At 39.4% G+C, this 13278-nt stretch overlaps 1 long non-coding RNA gene across 1 annotated transcript in view; it reads left to right on the top strand.

The window, feature by feature from the left end:
• The window catches only part of LOC141523014 (uncharacterized), a 41469-nt gene extending 29075 nt beyond the window's left edge, over positions 1-12394 (top strand). The window contains exons 2-3 of the long non-coding RNA XR_012478306.1: positions 5333-5560; positions 11961-12394. This is a non-coding gene — a long non-coding RNA (uncharacterized LOC141523014). The remainder of the gene's footprint in view (positions 1-5332; positions 5561-11960) is intronic.
• Positions 12395-13278: the final 884 nt, after the last annotated feature.

Raw genomic sequence — 13278 nt, 5'->3', positions numbered from 1 at the left:
TTTTCCTATCTTTTCTTTTACTTCTCTTATTTGCTTTTAAAAATCATTTTAAAGTTATTACTCTCATTTCTTTTCCCATTTTCCCTTTATCTTCTCTTATTTGCTTTTAAAAATTACTTTGAAGTTCTTTCAGGAGTTCTTTTTTTTTTGAGTCTGAGACAATTTCCCTTTTTTCTTTGAGGCTTCACATGTAGACGTTTTGACACTGTTGCTCTCTTCTAAGTTTGCGCCTTGATCTTCACTGTCATCATGGCAACTTTGTATAGTCAAGTTCTTTTTGCGTTTTTGCTTTTGTTCATTTTTTCTACCTATTTTGTAGCTTCATACTTTTATGTGCTCTGCTCTTGTACCCACCCAAGCTTCTTGTGGGCTGAGGGCTTTGCTGCTAACTTTCACTGGACTCAGGGTCTAGCTGCTGCCTTATAGTGGAGGAAGAGGGCTCTCTGCTGACTTTTATTGGGGTTGGGACCTCGCTGTTGACCTGTCCTAAGGGTGATGTCTTAATGTTGACTGGCTCTGAGGGGATGCCTTGCTGGGGACTGTGTTAGGACTGGAACCTCATGGTGCTGTTGATCTGGCACTACTGCCTGCCTCCAAGGTTGCTAGTTTGTATGGGGGTAGGATCTTATTAAAGGTTTTCCCTTGGACTTAGAACCTTGCTGCATGCCCTCTGCTGTTTGTAGGACTGCACTGTTTGTTTATCAGGCTCCCCTCCCATCAGTGAGACAGAACTTTCCTGCTGAGTTGTTAAGCTGCTTCCCTGATCCTAAATTGGTTCTGAGGGGGTTTTCAAAATTTTATGGAAAGGAATTTGGGAGGACTTCAGGAAGTTCCTTTCTCACTCTACCATCTTGGGACTGGAAGTCCAATCTAGGTCTTTTAAGACAAAAAGGCAAGAGAGGGAGAGAACAACTATGTTGGAAACCAAACAAAATCCCTCATCAACTCTCCATTACTCCCAGGTTAGAAAAGTGCTGAGTTGTGGCTCCTTCCTTTGAATGTTCAACTCAGCACTTTCTCTGCCTGATTCAGTCCAGGAATAGGCTGAGGTTGGTCAGTACTCTCAGACATATTCCCCATAAGAGCATCTCTCTTCAACCTCATGCCCCACACATACCTCCCTCCACTTCCACTGGGCATCTTTATGCCCAAGGCAAATCTAGTTGGGACTGGGGATGGCAGTTCAAAAGAAATTTGGGGGTGGGAAGAAAGTTGTTGGAGAACAGTCCAACTGGAAGGAGGCAGTAGGAGAGGCATGGTACATGGCCCACACATAGGTGAAGCTGGGGTGGGGCAACATGTCCCTTGAAAGTCTTTTTTTTTTTTTTTTTTTTTTTAGGTTTTTGCAAGGCAATGGGGTTAAGTAGCTTGCCCAAGGCCACACAGCTAGGTCATTATTAAGTGTCTGAGACCGGATTTGAACTCAGGTACTCCTGACTCCAGGGCTGGTGCTTTATCAACTGCCCCACCTAGCCGCCCCCCTTGAAAGTTTTGATAGGGATATGGAGCTGAATCTAAAGTGGCAAAATTGAAATGTGACCTGTATCCCAGAGATAATTATGACTGGGCTGGTGAGAATGGACAGGAAATATGGGAATGGATAACCATGGGGAAGAAGCTCCCTACACATGAAGTGGAATTCTGGTTGTTGGACTTCTATAACAAACCTGCTTCCAGTCTCCTCATTTGAGCACTCTGTAGGGGGTCACAGATCACAGACTGTTTAGCAAAAAAGAAACCATAGAGATCACTGAGCCCAGCTCTTTCCTTTTACAGAAGAGAAAATTAGCCCAGAGAGGGGAAGCAATGAGTAAGTGGTTGGGATTAAGATGAGTGGGTGGAATTAGTTTTGGAATGGAATACATTTTTTGAGGGATTTTTCTGCTCCAAGTTTACTTCACTATTGCTTTATCGTTTCTGAAGATCTTGGACGCAAATATTCCTATGTCCATTTTATAGATGAGACTCAGAGGGGAAGTAGCTTTTGGGTGGTCACACGGGTAGCAGGAATCAGTCTTTGATTCCATTCTAGGTCTGTTGGCTCCAAGTTCAGAGTCTGTAGATTCTTGGTTTGGGGTCTACTTATCATTCCCTAATATCACCAAGGTATAGGAGAAAGACGATTGGCTTTGAAGGCAGAGTATTGGAGATTGAGTTTCAGTTCCAACACTACCTAAGTGTGTCAATCTGGGTATCATTAAATTTCTCACAGACTCAGTTTCTTTTGTAAAATAGAGACACTATTACACTGCCTCCTTCTGGAGGTTTCTGTTGATGAGTCAGGTCGATAATTTTGTTTTGTATTTTAGTCAATGAAATAGGCTGGAACTCACACAATTGCAGAGTGAATATAGAATATTCAAGGGAAACATGACCTCTAAGAGACACAATCTGAGTTTGAATTGGCTCTGCCACTAATTACAGCTGAGCTGTTTAGAGTACCTTAAGATTCACAGAATGCTTTACATCCATTATCTCATCAGCAATCAGGTCTCAAACTAGAATTTTACAGACTTGGAATCTAATCCTAGCTTCACTGTGTGACCTTAGATGAACATCTTGTCCTCTCTGGACTTCAGCTTAATGCTTTGTAATATAAAGAGTGGTGTGGGGGGAAAAACTCTTCACCATAAGTCTAGGGCTTTCCATGCCCTATGGAATGAGCTCAATAATGATTTCCCAATGAGTTGATGGATTGCACACCTGATTTAAAATTTCTACATGGGACCCAAAGGATGTATGGGACTCAGGAGAAACATATAGGACTGAAGCAAGCAAGGAATTTTCATGAAGTCACCCATGATAAGATTGAGCACCTGACTTGGAGTGATCATTCTCATAAAGAGCCCAAGTCACAAGGGATGAATTTCTAGAAATTTATGGCATATTTGCTCCCTCCCACTTCCTCCTTCCCCCATAGGATGTTCTCCCTTACCAAAAGACAAATGCCCTATTGGTCAGGACCTATTCTTGATACTCTTTATAGCTGTAATTGCTCAGAGCAGTTGAGTTGTAAGGGAAAATGCTGCAACTGCTTTAGCTTCTCTCTGAGGAAGTCACCAGATCTCCCTTCCTTTTTAAGCCGCCAAGAGGCAGTAGATACAGCAGAGAAGCTGGCTAACCCTTTATACTACAGGTCATAGCTAGGTAGGAGGCGTAGAAGATAGACATTAGTCTGGATGAGACTTCAATTTCAAGCCTACAGCAGACTAGCTAAGTTACACTAAACTGAGACCTTCTGACTCTGAATCCAGTGTTTGAGTTAGGTTTCAAAACTGGATAGAGAATTATAATGTCTTGAAGTCAGGAGAATGGGAGTTCAAATCCAGCCTCAGACATTTGACATTTACTAGCTGTGTGATCTTGGGCAAATCACTTAACTTTTATTGCATCCCATCCAGGGCCATCTCCCATCATCCCAATTCCTGGAGGAGAAAGTGAGGTTGTTGGTGTAGCACATCAACCTCCTCATTCAAATCCAATTCATGTGCTTGACATGGCATCACCTCCCTGATGTCATGTCAGTCTTCTTTGGGAACAAAGGACAAATATCATCGTCATCAGCATCAGCATCTTTGACCACAGCTGCTACTCTTCCTTTCCTACATAGGATCCCAAGTGTTATTCTAATAGAGTTTAAACTCTGATGGGAGGCAAAAATGTGAAACAATCGACCTTATAGAATTTACATTCTATATCCCAAGTTATTATTAAGGTCATTTCCATGAGAAGATACAAGGCCTTATGATATTTGACTTGGAACTTTAGGGAAAGTAAGTGGTTAGCCCACGGAGTCCAACAAAATATTTTAATAGTATTTTATTTTTCTTCAATTACATAGTATGAAATTTTTGCATTGATTCTTACAAGATTCTGAGTTCCAAATTTTTGTCTTTCCCTCTCTCCCATTCCCATTTCTGAAAATGATACAGTTTGCTATAATTTATAGATATGTTATCATGTAAAAAAACATTTCTGAATTAGTCTCAGTTGTGGAAGAAGAAAGAGGTCAAAAGGAAAAAGTAACTATGATAAAGAATAAAACCATTGAAAAAATAAGCTTCAATCTTTTCCTTCATGAGTCTTTTATACCTTTTGTGGATTACTGTGTTACTGAGAGAGCTGAGTCATTCACAGTTGATCACCATCCAGTGTTGCTGAACCCGCGTGCATTGTTTTCCTGGTTATTTTCATTTCTTTTCGCATCAGTTTGTACAAGTCACTTCAGACTTTTTTGAACGCTACCTGCTCATCATTTCTTATTTCACAATAGTATTTCAATACCTCAGTTTGATTTATCATTCCCCAATTGATGCGTATCTTCTCAATTTCCAAGATTTTGCTTTCATGAAAGGGCTGCTACAAATATTTTTGCACATATAGATCCTTTTCCCTTTTTTGTGATTTCTTTGGAATATAGACTTAGTAGTGGTATTATTGGATCAAAGAGTATGTACAGTTTGGTTTAGTTACCCTTTGGGCATAGTTTCAAATTACTCCCTGGAATGGTTGGTTCAGTTTACAATTCCACCAATAATGCATTAGTGTTTCAATTTTCCCATATCCTTTCTAACATTTATCATTTTACTTTTTTGTCATATTAGTCAATCTGATAGGTGTGCGGTATCTCAGAGTTGTTTTAATGTGCATTTCTCTAATTAAAAGTGATTTGGAGAGCTTTCTCATATATGTATGGATAGTTTTGATTTCTTCATCGGAGAACTGTGTGTTCATAGCCCTTGAACATTTATCAATTGAGGGATCTCATCAAATATTTCTGAGAACATCTCCTACCTCTTTCCAGATCAAAGGGAGAACAAGAAGCAAAATAACTGGCTAATATGATTATTTATTTGAGATATAGCAGATAGAAAAATGGTTGCTAGTTCCATTTCTTCCCCTATGTATCCAGGAACCTACAATCCTAGGTTGTATTCTATGGAATATATGTGGGAATGGAATTATAAGACTTCTTCTAGAGAGGGCATGCTAAATTTCTCTGATAACTCAGTACTGAAAGGCTTTGTTCTTTTAGATGAAGGAGAAATTCTTTTCTTGACCACTGAACAGAAAGGGGTACTGATTCAGTGAACTTTAAAAAGTAGTGTCCCTGCTCTGAAATCCTTTAACTCTTTCTAGATGATGAACATAGCAGGAATCTTTGAGTGACTTTGTGAAGGAATAAGATGGGATATGGTTGGAGTTCTTCCTTCATCTGGGCAGAAATGTTGAACTGTTAACTAAAACATATGTGTAGCCTTAGGCAAACCCGAACCTGAGCCTGGGTTGTGGCCCTTAGCTACTGTCTCTGTTCTATTTCTTTCCTGATTAGAGGTGACCAAATGATCTTCCCAAGATAAATGTATCTAGCCTTAGAAACAACCTTGGGAGTTCAAGAGTTCTGGAGAGCCCAAGTTCTTTGGTTGGAGCTGACTTGAAACTTGGGAGTTTCTTCCATCAGAGATGATGATCACCAACCAGGGAGGAAAGATCAGCTCCTGACTGGACTCGTCAGAAGAATTGCATCTACAAGGAATTGTTTGCACAGTGCAAAGACAAGGTGAAATGTAAAAAGGATTATTCAACAATCTCATAAATTGCTTTTTGTTTGGATGGTTTTTGTCTCATCACCTCAGGAGAGTATAAGAGTAGTTATAAATTATTATTGTTGCTTCTTTTTTTTTATCAATGCATATCTGTGAGTTTTCTTGTGTTTAGAATTTCTTTTGTTTAGGAGAAATAAATAGTGGTCCTGTCCTTGTTTACAATGGACACTGAATACCTTTCTACTCCTCTCTTTGGAGAGACATTAGATACAAGCCCAAACATAAACCATAAATAATTTTCCCTAAGACTTGAGGGACAATTGAGTGACAAAGTGGGATAGAGTCCAGGCCTAAGTGTGAAGAGAACTAGAGTTCAAATCTGTCCTCAGATACTGACTAGCTTTATGACCCTCAGCAAGTCACTAAACTCAGTTCTTCATCTGTAAAATGAGTTAGAGAAGAAAATGGTAAACCAATTCAGTATCTTTGCCAATAAAACCCTAAATGAGATCATTAAGAGTTGGACATGACTGAACTGACTCATCAACAGCAATAAAGAATCAGGGAGAATGAGAAAAGAACCTGAATCTTCTCTTTACATAGTCAAGCTTCCCTTGAAGTTGGTCAGTGAATGAATATATTTAGAGTTGAGTGGGATCCTTTAGTTATGAAGGAGAGGGAATAGCCTCCCAGATTCTTGATTCCAACAACAGTTATTATCACTGTACTAGGAACTCAGGGTTGGCAAGGTTGTCAAGAGGAGACAATATGCCTACCAGTTGAAGGAACCAAGTATATATAGCCTAGAAAAGGGAGGATTTAGGGTGGGATGTGTTCACTGCCTCCAAACAGTTGAGTTTGGAGACCGCCACATGCATCAAAGCAAATAAACTGAATCCCTCTGGACTCTGATCTATTAGGAATACATATTTATAAGTTATACCAAATATGGTTCAGGAGAAAGAAATGAGAGAGACCAAAGACTTATAGATTATACAGAAGCCTTACACCTCTATATCACCAACACTTGCATTAAAAAATTGGTAGGAAGTGGACATGGTAAGCAGCAAATAATCTCACTAAAAATGAAAATGACTACATTCTGACAGACATAGCTTATTATGAACGTAAGAACTCTCCTTAAGTCAGCTGTCTGCACAGTTAGACTATCGAGTTGTCAGAGCTACAGCCGGAATTTAAAAATAAACAAGGACTACTAGTGATAAAAAGAAATGGCATACAAATGAGTCAACCCTTAATTATTTGAACAAGCAGTTGAAAAATTTTGAAAAGGCAAATGGATAACAGAAGTGGCATTGCCATCAACAATAATAATTTCATCCACAAGTTAAATCAATATAAACTAATTTCTACAATAAAAAGAACAAATGAGCCCAGAAAGCGTAGTAGTCAAAAACCATTTGACTTACTTGCCAAATGAAGAGTGATGGCTGCCAGAGAAACAGTGAATTATGTGTGTGTGTGTGTGTGTATAAACTTTATGTATGCATATATAATATATAACTTGTGTATGCATACACATACGCAGCTTGTCCTGTTGTATGTGTGTGTGAACATACATATAAAACATCTTTGAAAACATCTATTCTGTGCCAAGCTATATGCTAAGTGTTTATATTTATACAATACTTTAAAATTTACAAATTACTTTACAATTATTGTTCTGACAACCACCCTGAGAAGTAGCCAATATTATTATGCCCATTTTTAAGACAAGGAAGCTGAGGCAGATAATGGTGAAGTGATTTGTTCAGGATGACAACATTAATAGCTGTTCAAGACTCCAACATTCTATCCACCAAGCTGCTAGAGATTATAAACATCCTTAAATCTTACAGAGAAGGATAATGAATGATCATAAAAAATAGTATCTCAAAAAGTAGAGAGAAGCAGAAGAGGGAAAAAACCAGTTTAGAGAAAGCTTGGCAAGATATCCAACCTAGCAAAGTCATCCCAAGGTCATTTGGGGATGAAAATGGAAAGAGGTTGACAAACATAAGAAAAATGGAACAGATTTGTAAAAATTAGTTGCAACAAACTGTTTTCTCCTTTAAAGATTGTGGAACCACCACATGTAGATCCTGATATTAGAATCCCTGAGGTGATTGGAAAGGAAGTAGAAATGGTATGAAAGAGAACAAAGACGGGGAAAACAGCCTGTTTGGATCAAGTCTATATATATATAGAAGAGATCTGTGCCAAAGATAATAAAATTTTGAAGTCATTTAGGGACTAATATACAAGGTCTCTAAAGAAGGAGAATATCCTAAAGGCACGGGACAAACGATCTCAGAACTTATTGATGCAAAAAAAGATGATCAAAAGAACATCCCAAAATACTAACCTCTATGCCTAACTTCCCATCTATACAAAATCTTTATGAGGGTCATCTATACACAAATTGAGGGCGTTGTTCATGAGACTCTTAGCTTTTGCAAATGATATTTAAAAAGGGATCACACATTTTTCATGTTACAGTTTCCTGAAAAGTGCAGCGAACAAGATCCCATTGAGATTTTTGGTTGGGTATTTTGAAAATAAAAACATACCATGCTTGTTTGCCACCAAGTGTCTCTTATCAATATGTCATCATCTTTCAGGATTCTTTGGAAGACATAAAAATAGGAATGACCTTGTTCAATGACTTTCTGATAATTAATGTCAGTGGGGACATAAAACATGTGTGCCATTGGAACCACAATGGTGGAGGACATCCTCACAGAATCCAGATCAAGGAAGGATTCTCTGAGGATAATGAGATCTTCTGGATGTTTGTCTTTGTGAAAGACATTTTGTGGATTGAAACCAAGTCCCCATCACTGAACCTTCTACAATAATCTGTACTCAATATAGAGAGTTTGGTTTGTACATCTACATGGGAAAAATCAAGTGGATGACAAATGTTTGCCTAATGCCCACATTTCAACCTACATCTGAGTGGATACTGTATAGACATAGAGCTTGTCCAATAATATGTATATCCACAATACAATGAGCTGGGTCCTTGGTTGAAAAGGAGAAGAGTGGTCTGAATTGCCTCAGGGAAATTACATGATTATTTTGCTGATCTAAAACTTTTCATATCTTTTCTATCATATCTTTTTAATATAAACATTTTGCTAGTATCACCATATATCAGCAATGGAACACCATAGTCATCACGAACTAAAAACGAACATTACCTGGAGGGTGTTAGAGAGGTACATGCTTTTGAGCAGGCTGCAACATATAATGAAAAGAAGCTCTGAAGAACAAGAGTGAAAGAGGTCATCAGAAAATTGTATGACAGAAAGAGAAGAGAATGAGGGATGATGGATGAAGCGCCTAAGTGCTCCACTAGTACCCTTGTGATGTTGGAAAAAAGTAAGAAAGACCTCCAATATTCATGTCAAAATGTTGGAAGGACACGGGCAAGGATTGCAATAAGTTGTGATCCACATCATGAAGAGGAATTCCTGAATCCATGAGATAACAGGTCCATTTTTGTATCTGAATACAAAAAATTGATCAGATGATACAATAATCCCTTAACAACCTAAATTTCTAGGTCTCTAGAACAAAGGAAATCTAGAACTTTAGTTTCAGGGACTAGTAGAAAATTCTAGATTTCTAAGCAATTTCTGTTGGGTTAGTTGCCAATCAATAACAGACTATCTATCTAATGGAAAGTGTAAACAAGTTAAAGGTATCTTGATGGATCATGACAAGACAAGAACAAGTATTTCAAATTACAGAGACTCTAAATAATATTAAATTGAGAGAATGATCTGAATAGCTTCCAGTAATTTTCCAAGACTCCTGGAATCTCCTGGTACCTTGTAACAAATGTCAGTATTGACACTCAAGTCTTTTACCTTGATCCACAGCTAGTGACCTGTTACACCAACTAAAGCATAGGGTCTTCAAAATTCCAGTTTACTTGAAACTTGAGACTCTACCATTTTGTTTCTTTCCATGGAAATACTCTTTTTAGTTAGTCCCAGAGAACTAGAATGGGTTCAGAGTGGAGGTTTCTAAGAGGCAGATTTGGGTGGAAAAATCAGGGAAAGTCAGTCCCGGGGAGAGTTGGTCCCAAAAGGATGGCTCTTCTTTGGACATCATAGGTTCTTTGTCCCTGGAGTTGAGACTAAATTGGCACTGGTTTGGATCACTGAACAGAGGATCCTTATTCAGTTATGGCCCTCAACATTCTGAGATTCCATGACCTTAAAGTTCAACTGATTCAGGCTGATGCATAATGGTCTTGGGTGGTCCCTGATGCTGCATGAAATGCCTCTGATTCTGGGCAGTGGACATCTGTTTGAAATTCTCCTCCAAGTCCTTGTCTCCTCAAATGCTAGGGAGCAGGGATGGTTTGTTCAGTTACTCAGCAACGCAACAAATATTTGGGCCAGTCGGGCCTGTTTACACTCCAGTCAGCTTATCGGACTCTCTAGACATGAGGCAACTTTTCTTGTTTTTTTTCCCCTTTTTTTAAAAATCTGGTAGCTTAGCAAAAATAGCCCAATGTGTGAGTGGGAGGGAGAAAGGTTTAGCAACTTGGCTGAACCCTTCTAGGACATCTTAGTTCAGAGAATTACTATTTACGGCCCTAAGTGGGTGAGAATGGCAGGAATATCACTTCTAGGGGTGGAGAGGTTGTCTTCTCTGCTGATGGTTTCTCTCAGGTTTCCTGGGTGTTCCAAAAGAAAGATTGAAGGCAATACTAGTCCACAAAACCTCAGGGGTAGAAGATCATAAAAAACATTTGAGTGGTAGAGGTGGAGAGTGTGTGAGTGTGTGTGTGTGTGTGTGTGTATGCCAGGGAGGGGTTGCTCACATGTAGAGTCAAGTATTTAGCTACAGCTTGATCCTAGACCCCCACCTTTCTGTCCTTCAGTCCCTACTTAAAAATTTAAGCTTTCCACAGTCCTCCTTCCTCTCCCCTTGGCTTGAATAGAAGACCAGTGAGATGGTAGGATTCTGGGCTAGAGGACAGATGAAATGATAGAACAGAAAGAGAAGATTATTTCCAATCCTGCCTCTGCTATGTCTTAACTATGTAAATCTTGACAAGTTACTTCATCTCTTTGGGTACCAGATTGCCCATCTGTAAAATGATGGGTTGGATAAGGGTAGGGCTACTGAAGGTTTTCTGTAGCTATGTGATAGTCTGGGGAGCCTATGCATAGATACATTCCCAGAATCATGTTTTGAAAACCATAAAAATATAAAGGATTACAAAGAAAACCAATCATATTGAAATTCAATCACCAAAATATTTTTTTTTAGATTTTTTTCAAGGCAATGGGGTTAAGTGGCTTGCCCAAGGCCATACGGCTAGGTAATTATTAAGTGTCTGAGGTCGGATTTGAACCCAGGTACTCCTGACTCCAAGGCCAGTGCTCTATCCACTATGCCACCTAGCTGCCCAAAACCAAAATATTTTTTAAATAAACTCCCAGACTTTAGGTTAAAAATTCCTGCAGGAGATCATCTCTAAGGACTTCTGAAGCTCTGAATTCTGGTATTTCTACTCAATAGCCATGATTTTTTCTTTTTGCCTGGGCTCTTTATGAATGGGGATCCACAACTTGTTTAGAGAGTGGCCCCTAAGAGGTTTACTGATGCCCTCCCACAGCTACTATGTGTCAGAGGCACACCTTGAACCCAGATCTTCCAGATTCAAAGGCAAGTTCTCTCTCCACTCCACCAAGATGTACATTTAAGCACTGTGGCTTCCTTAAGCTTGGGTAACTTATTTTGCATGACTGCCTTTGTATAATGGATGTAGTATTTTTTGCCTTCTCAATGGCTTGGGCAAAAGGAGGGAATAGAATTTGGATCTGAAAATAAATTTTTTTTAAATGAATGAACATTGAGTAAATTGTTTAATGGAAGGAAATGTGAAATAGTTGATAGAAAACCAGTCCTGGAGTATGGTAGAAAAATGGGTTCAAGTTTGAGTTCAAGACCTATACTGGCTATGTATGACCCTGGGCAAGTCATTTAACTTCCCAATACCTCTAGACAAATCTCTAACAATAGTAATACTAACTAGCACTCTGTGATGCTTTGAGGTTTGTGCGGGCCTTTCTATATGTTATGTCTATGATAATAATGCTGTGATAGAGAGATTATTTTTCCTCTATTTTATTTTTGGAGAAACTGAGGCAGACAGAAAATAAGTACCCAGTATTACACAGCTAGTAAATACCTAAGGCAGGATTTGAATTCAGGACTCTCTGACTCCAAGTCTGGCTCTTAAGATAATAAACTAAATATGAATTGGTACTGGAAAGTTCCCCAAGTATATCCTAGGATCATCCAAAAATAAATTGTTAAACCCTTCTGAGTCTCAGTTTCATGATCTGTAAATTGGTGATAATGACATACATTCTCTCTACCTCACAGAGGCCTTGTGGGAAGAATGTTTCTTTGCTTAGAGGACCAAGCTGCTGTTACTCCTTGGATCCACAGAAGGGGCACGTGAATGGAACTTGGGCTGCAGCATCCTCTTACCTTCATCTCCACGGGAATTTGCCCAGGTCTGGGCTCTGGCTCTCACCAAATCCCTCGCTTCCCTCAAAGGCCCTTCTGTGGGAACCAAGACACTTCCTCCACAAGCTTCAAATTGCCAATTCCAAACCCATTTTCACAGCTGCACTATTCCAAGAGCACTATTTAAAAAGGAAGAGATCTAATCTTTCCTCCATCCTGCCAGATCATTTCTGTGTAAAATCAAATACTTCCATTCTCCACCTTGTGCTTAATATACTCATCTCTCCCTCTCTCCTTACGTGACTACCCCCCCTCCTCTATTCTTCCCTTTCCCTACCTCTTTTGCTTCTACCTCCCTCCTGCAGGGGCTCCGGGGAATGTTATGTATGAAATTATTTTGTAAAAATCCAATAAAAATTTTAATCAGGTCAACATCATTACAGGAAAAGGAAATGATGGATCTTCTGTGATGCAGAAAAAATGAAAAGGAGAAAAAACCTCCTTCCCTCCTGCCCGTGCACAAATCCATCCTCCAAGAGGGGTGTTCATGCCCACTTGGTGGGGCTCTGATCCACTCAGCAGTCACTGACACAATCTCCTGAGCTCTTTGGGCTCCCAAGCTGCACACCCCCAATTCCAACTCTTCTCAAGGCTTCCTTTTGAGACTTTCCTCTGTTACTGGTCCCATGGGCAAAATAAAGCCCCAAAATAATCCCAGCAGGACAGTGAAAGAACTGTGGCTAAATGTCAGAGAAAGATGCAAGAGGGAAAAACTTACCCCCCCTCATTTAACAGATAAGGTAATTGAGCCTTGGGAAGAGAAAGGGACCTTAGGACAGAGAATGTTATGACTGGCACCTTAGAACAAAGATGGAAGCTGGGAGGCCCCTAGTACATGGACCATCGAATGTAAGATGTGGGAGGCATGGTACCATGTAGATTATCAGAGATGGGAAGGACCATAGAACATAGAACAGAACATTAAATTAGAGTCATCTTATATGAGAACTGGGCCTTAGAAGAGGATAGGTTCTAAGGGTCCTCAGAGTTGAGCTATTAGAGCCTATTAGAGCATAGAATTTCAGATGTAGGAAGGGTCTTGAAACATAATAAAGCATAGCAAAGCTGGGGTGGGGGACTATGGAATATAGAAGAGAATATTAGCATTGGGATGATCATAGTATAAAATGTAAGAGTCTGGAGGGACCTAACAACACAGAACAAAGTGCAA

The sequence above is a fragment of the Macrotis lagotis genome, chromosome 4 (assembly GCF_037893015.1).
Source record: "Macrotis lagotis isolate mMagLag1 chromosome 4, bilby.v1.9.chrom.fasta, whole genome shotgun sequence".
Taxonomy (NCBI): Eukaryota; Metazoa; Chordata; class Mammalia; order Peramelemorphia; family Peramelidae; genus Macrotis; species Macrotis lagotis.
Note: the sequence above shows the minus strand (reverse complement) of the source record. Positions and strands in the feature narration are given on the sequence as shown.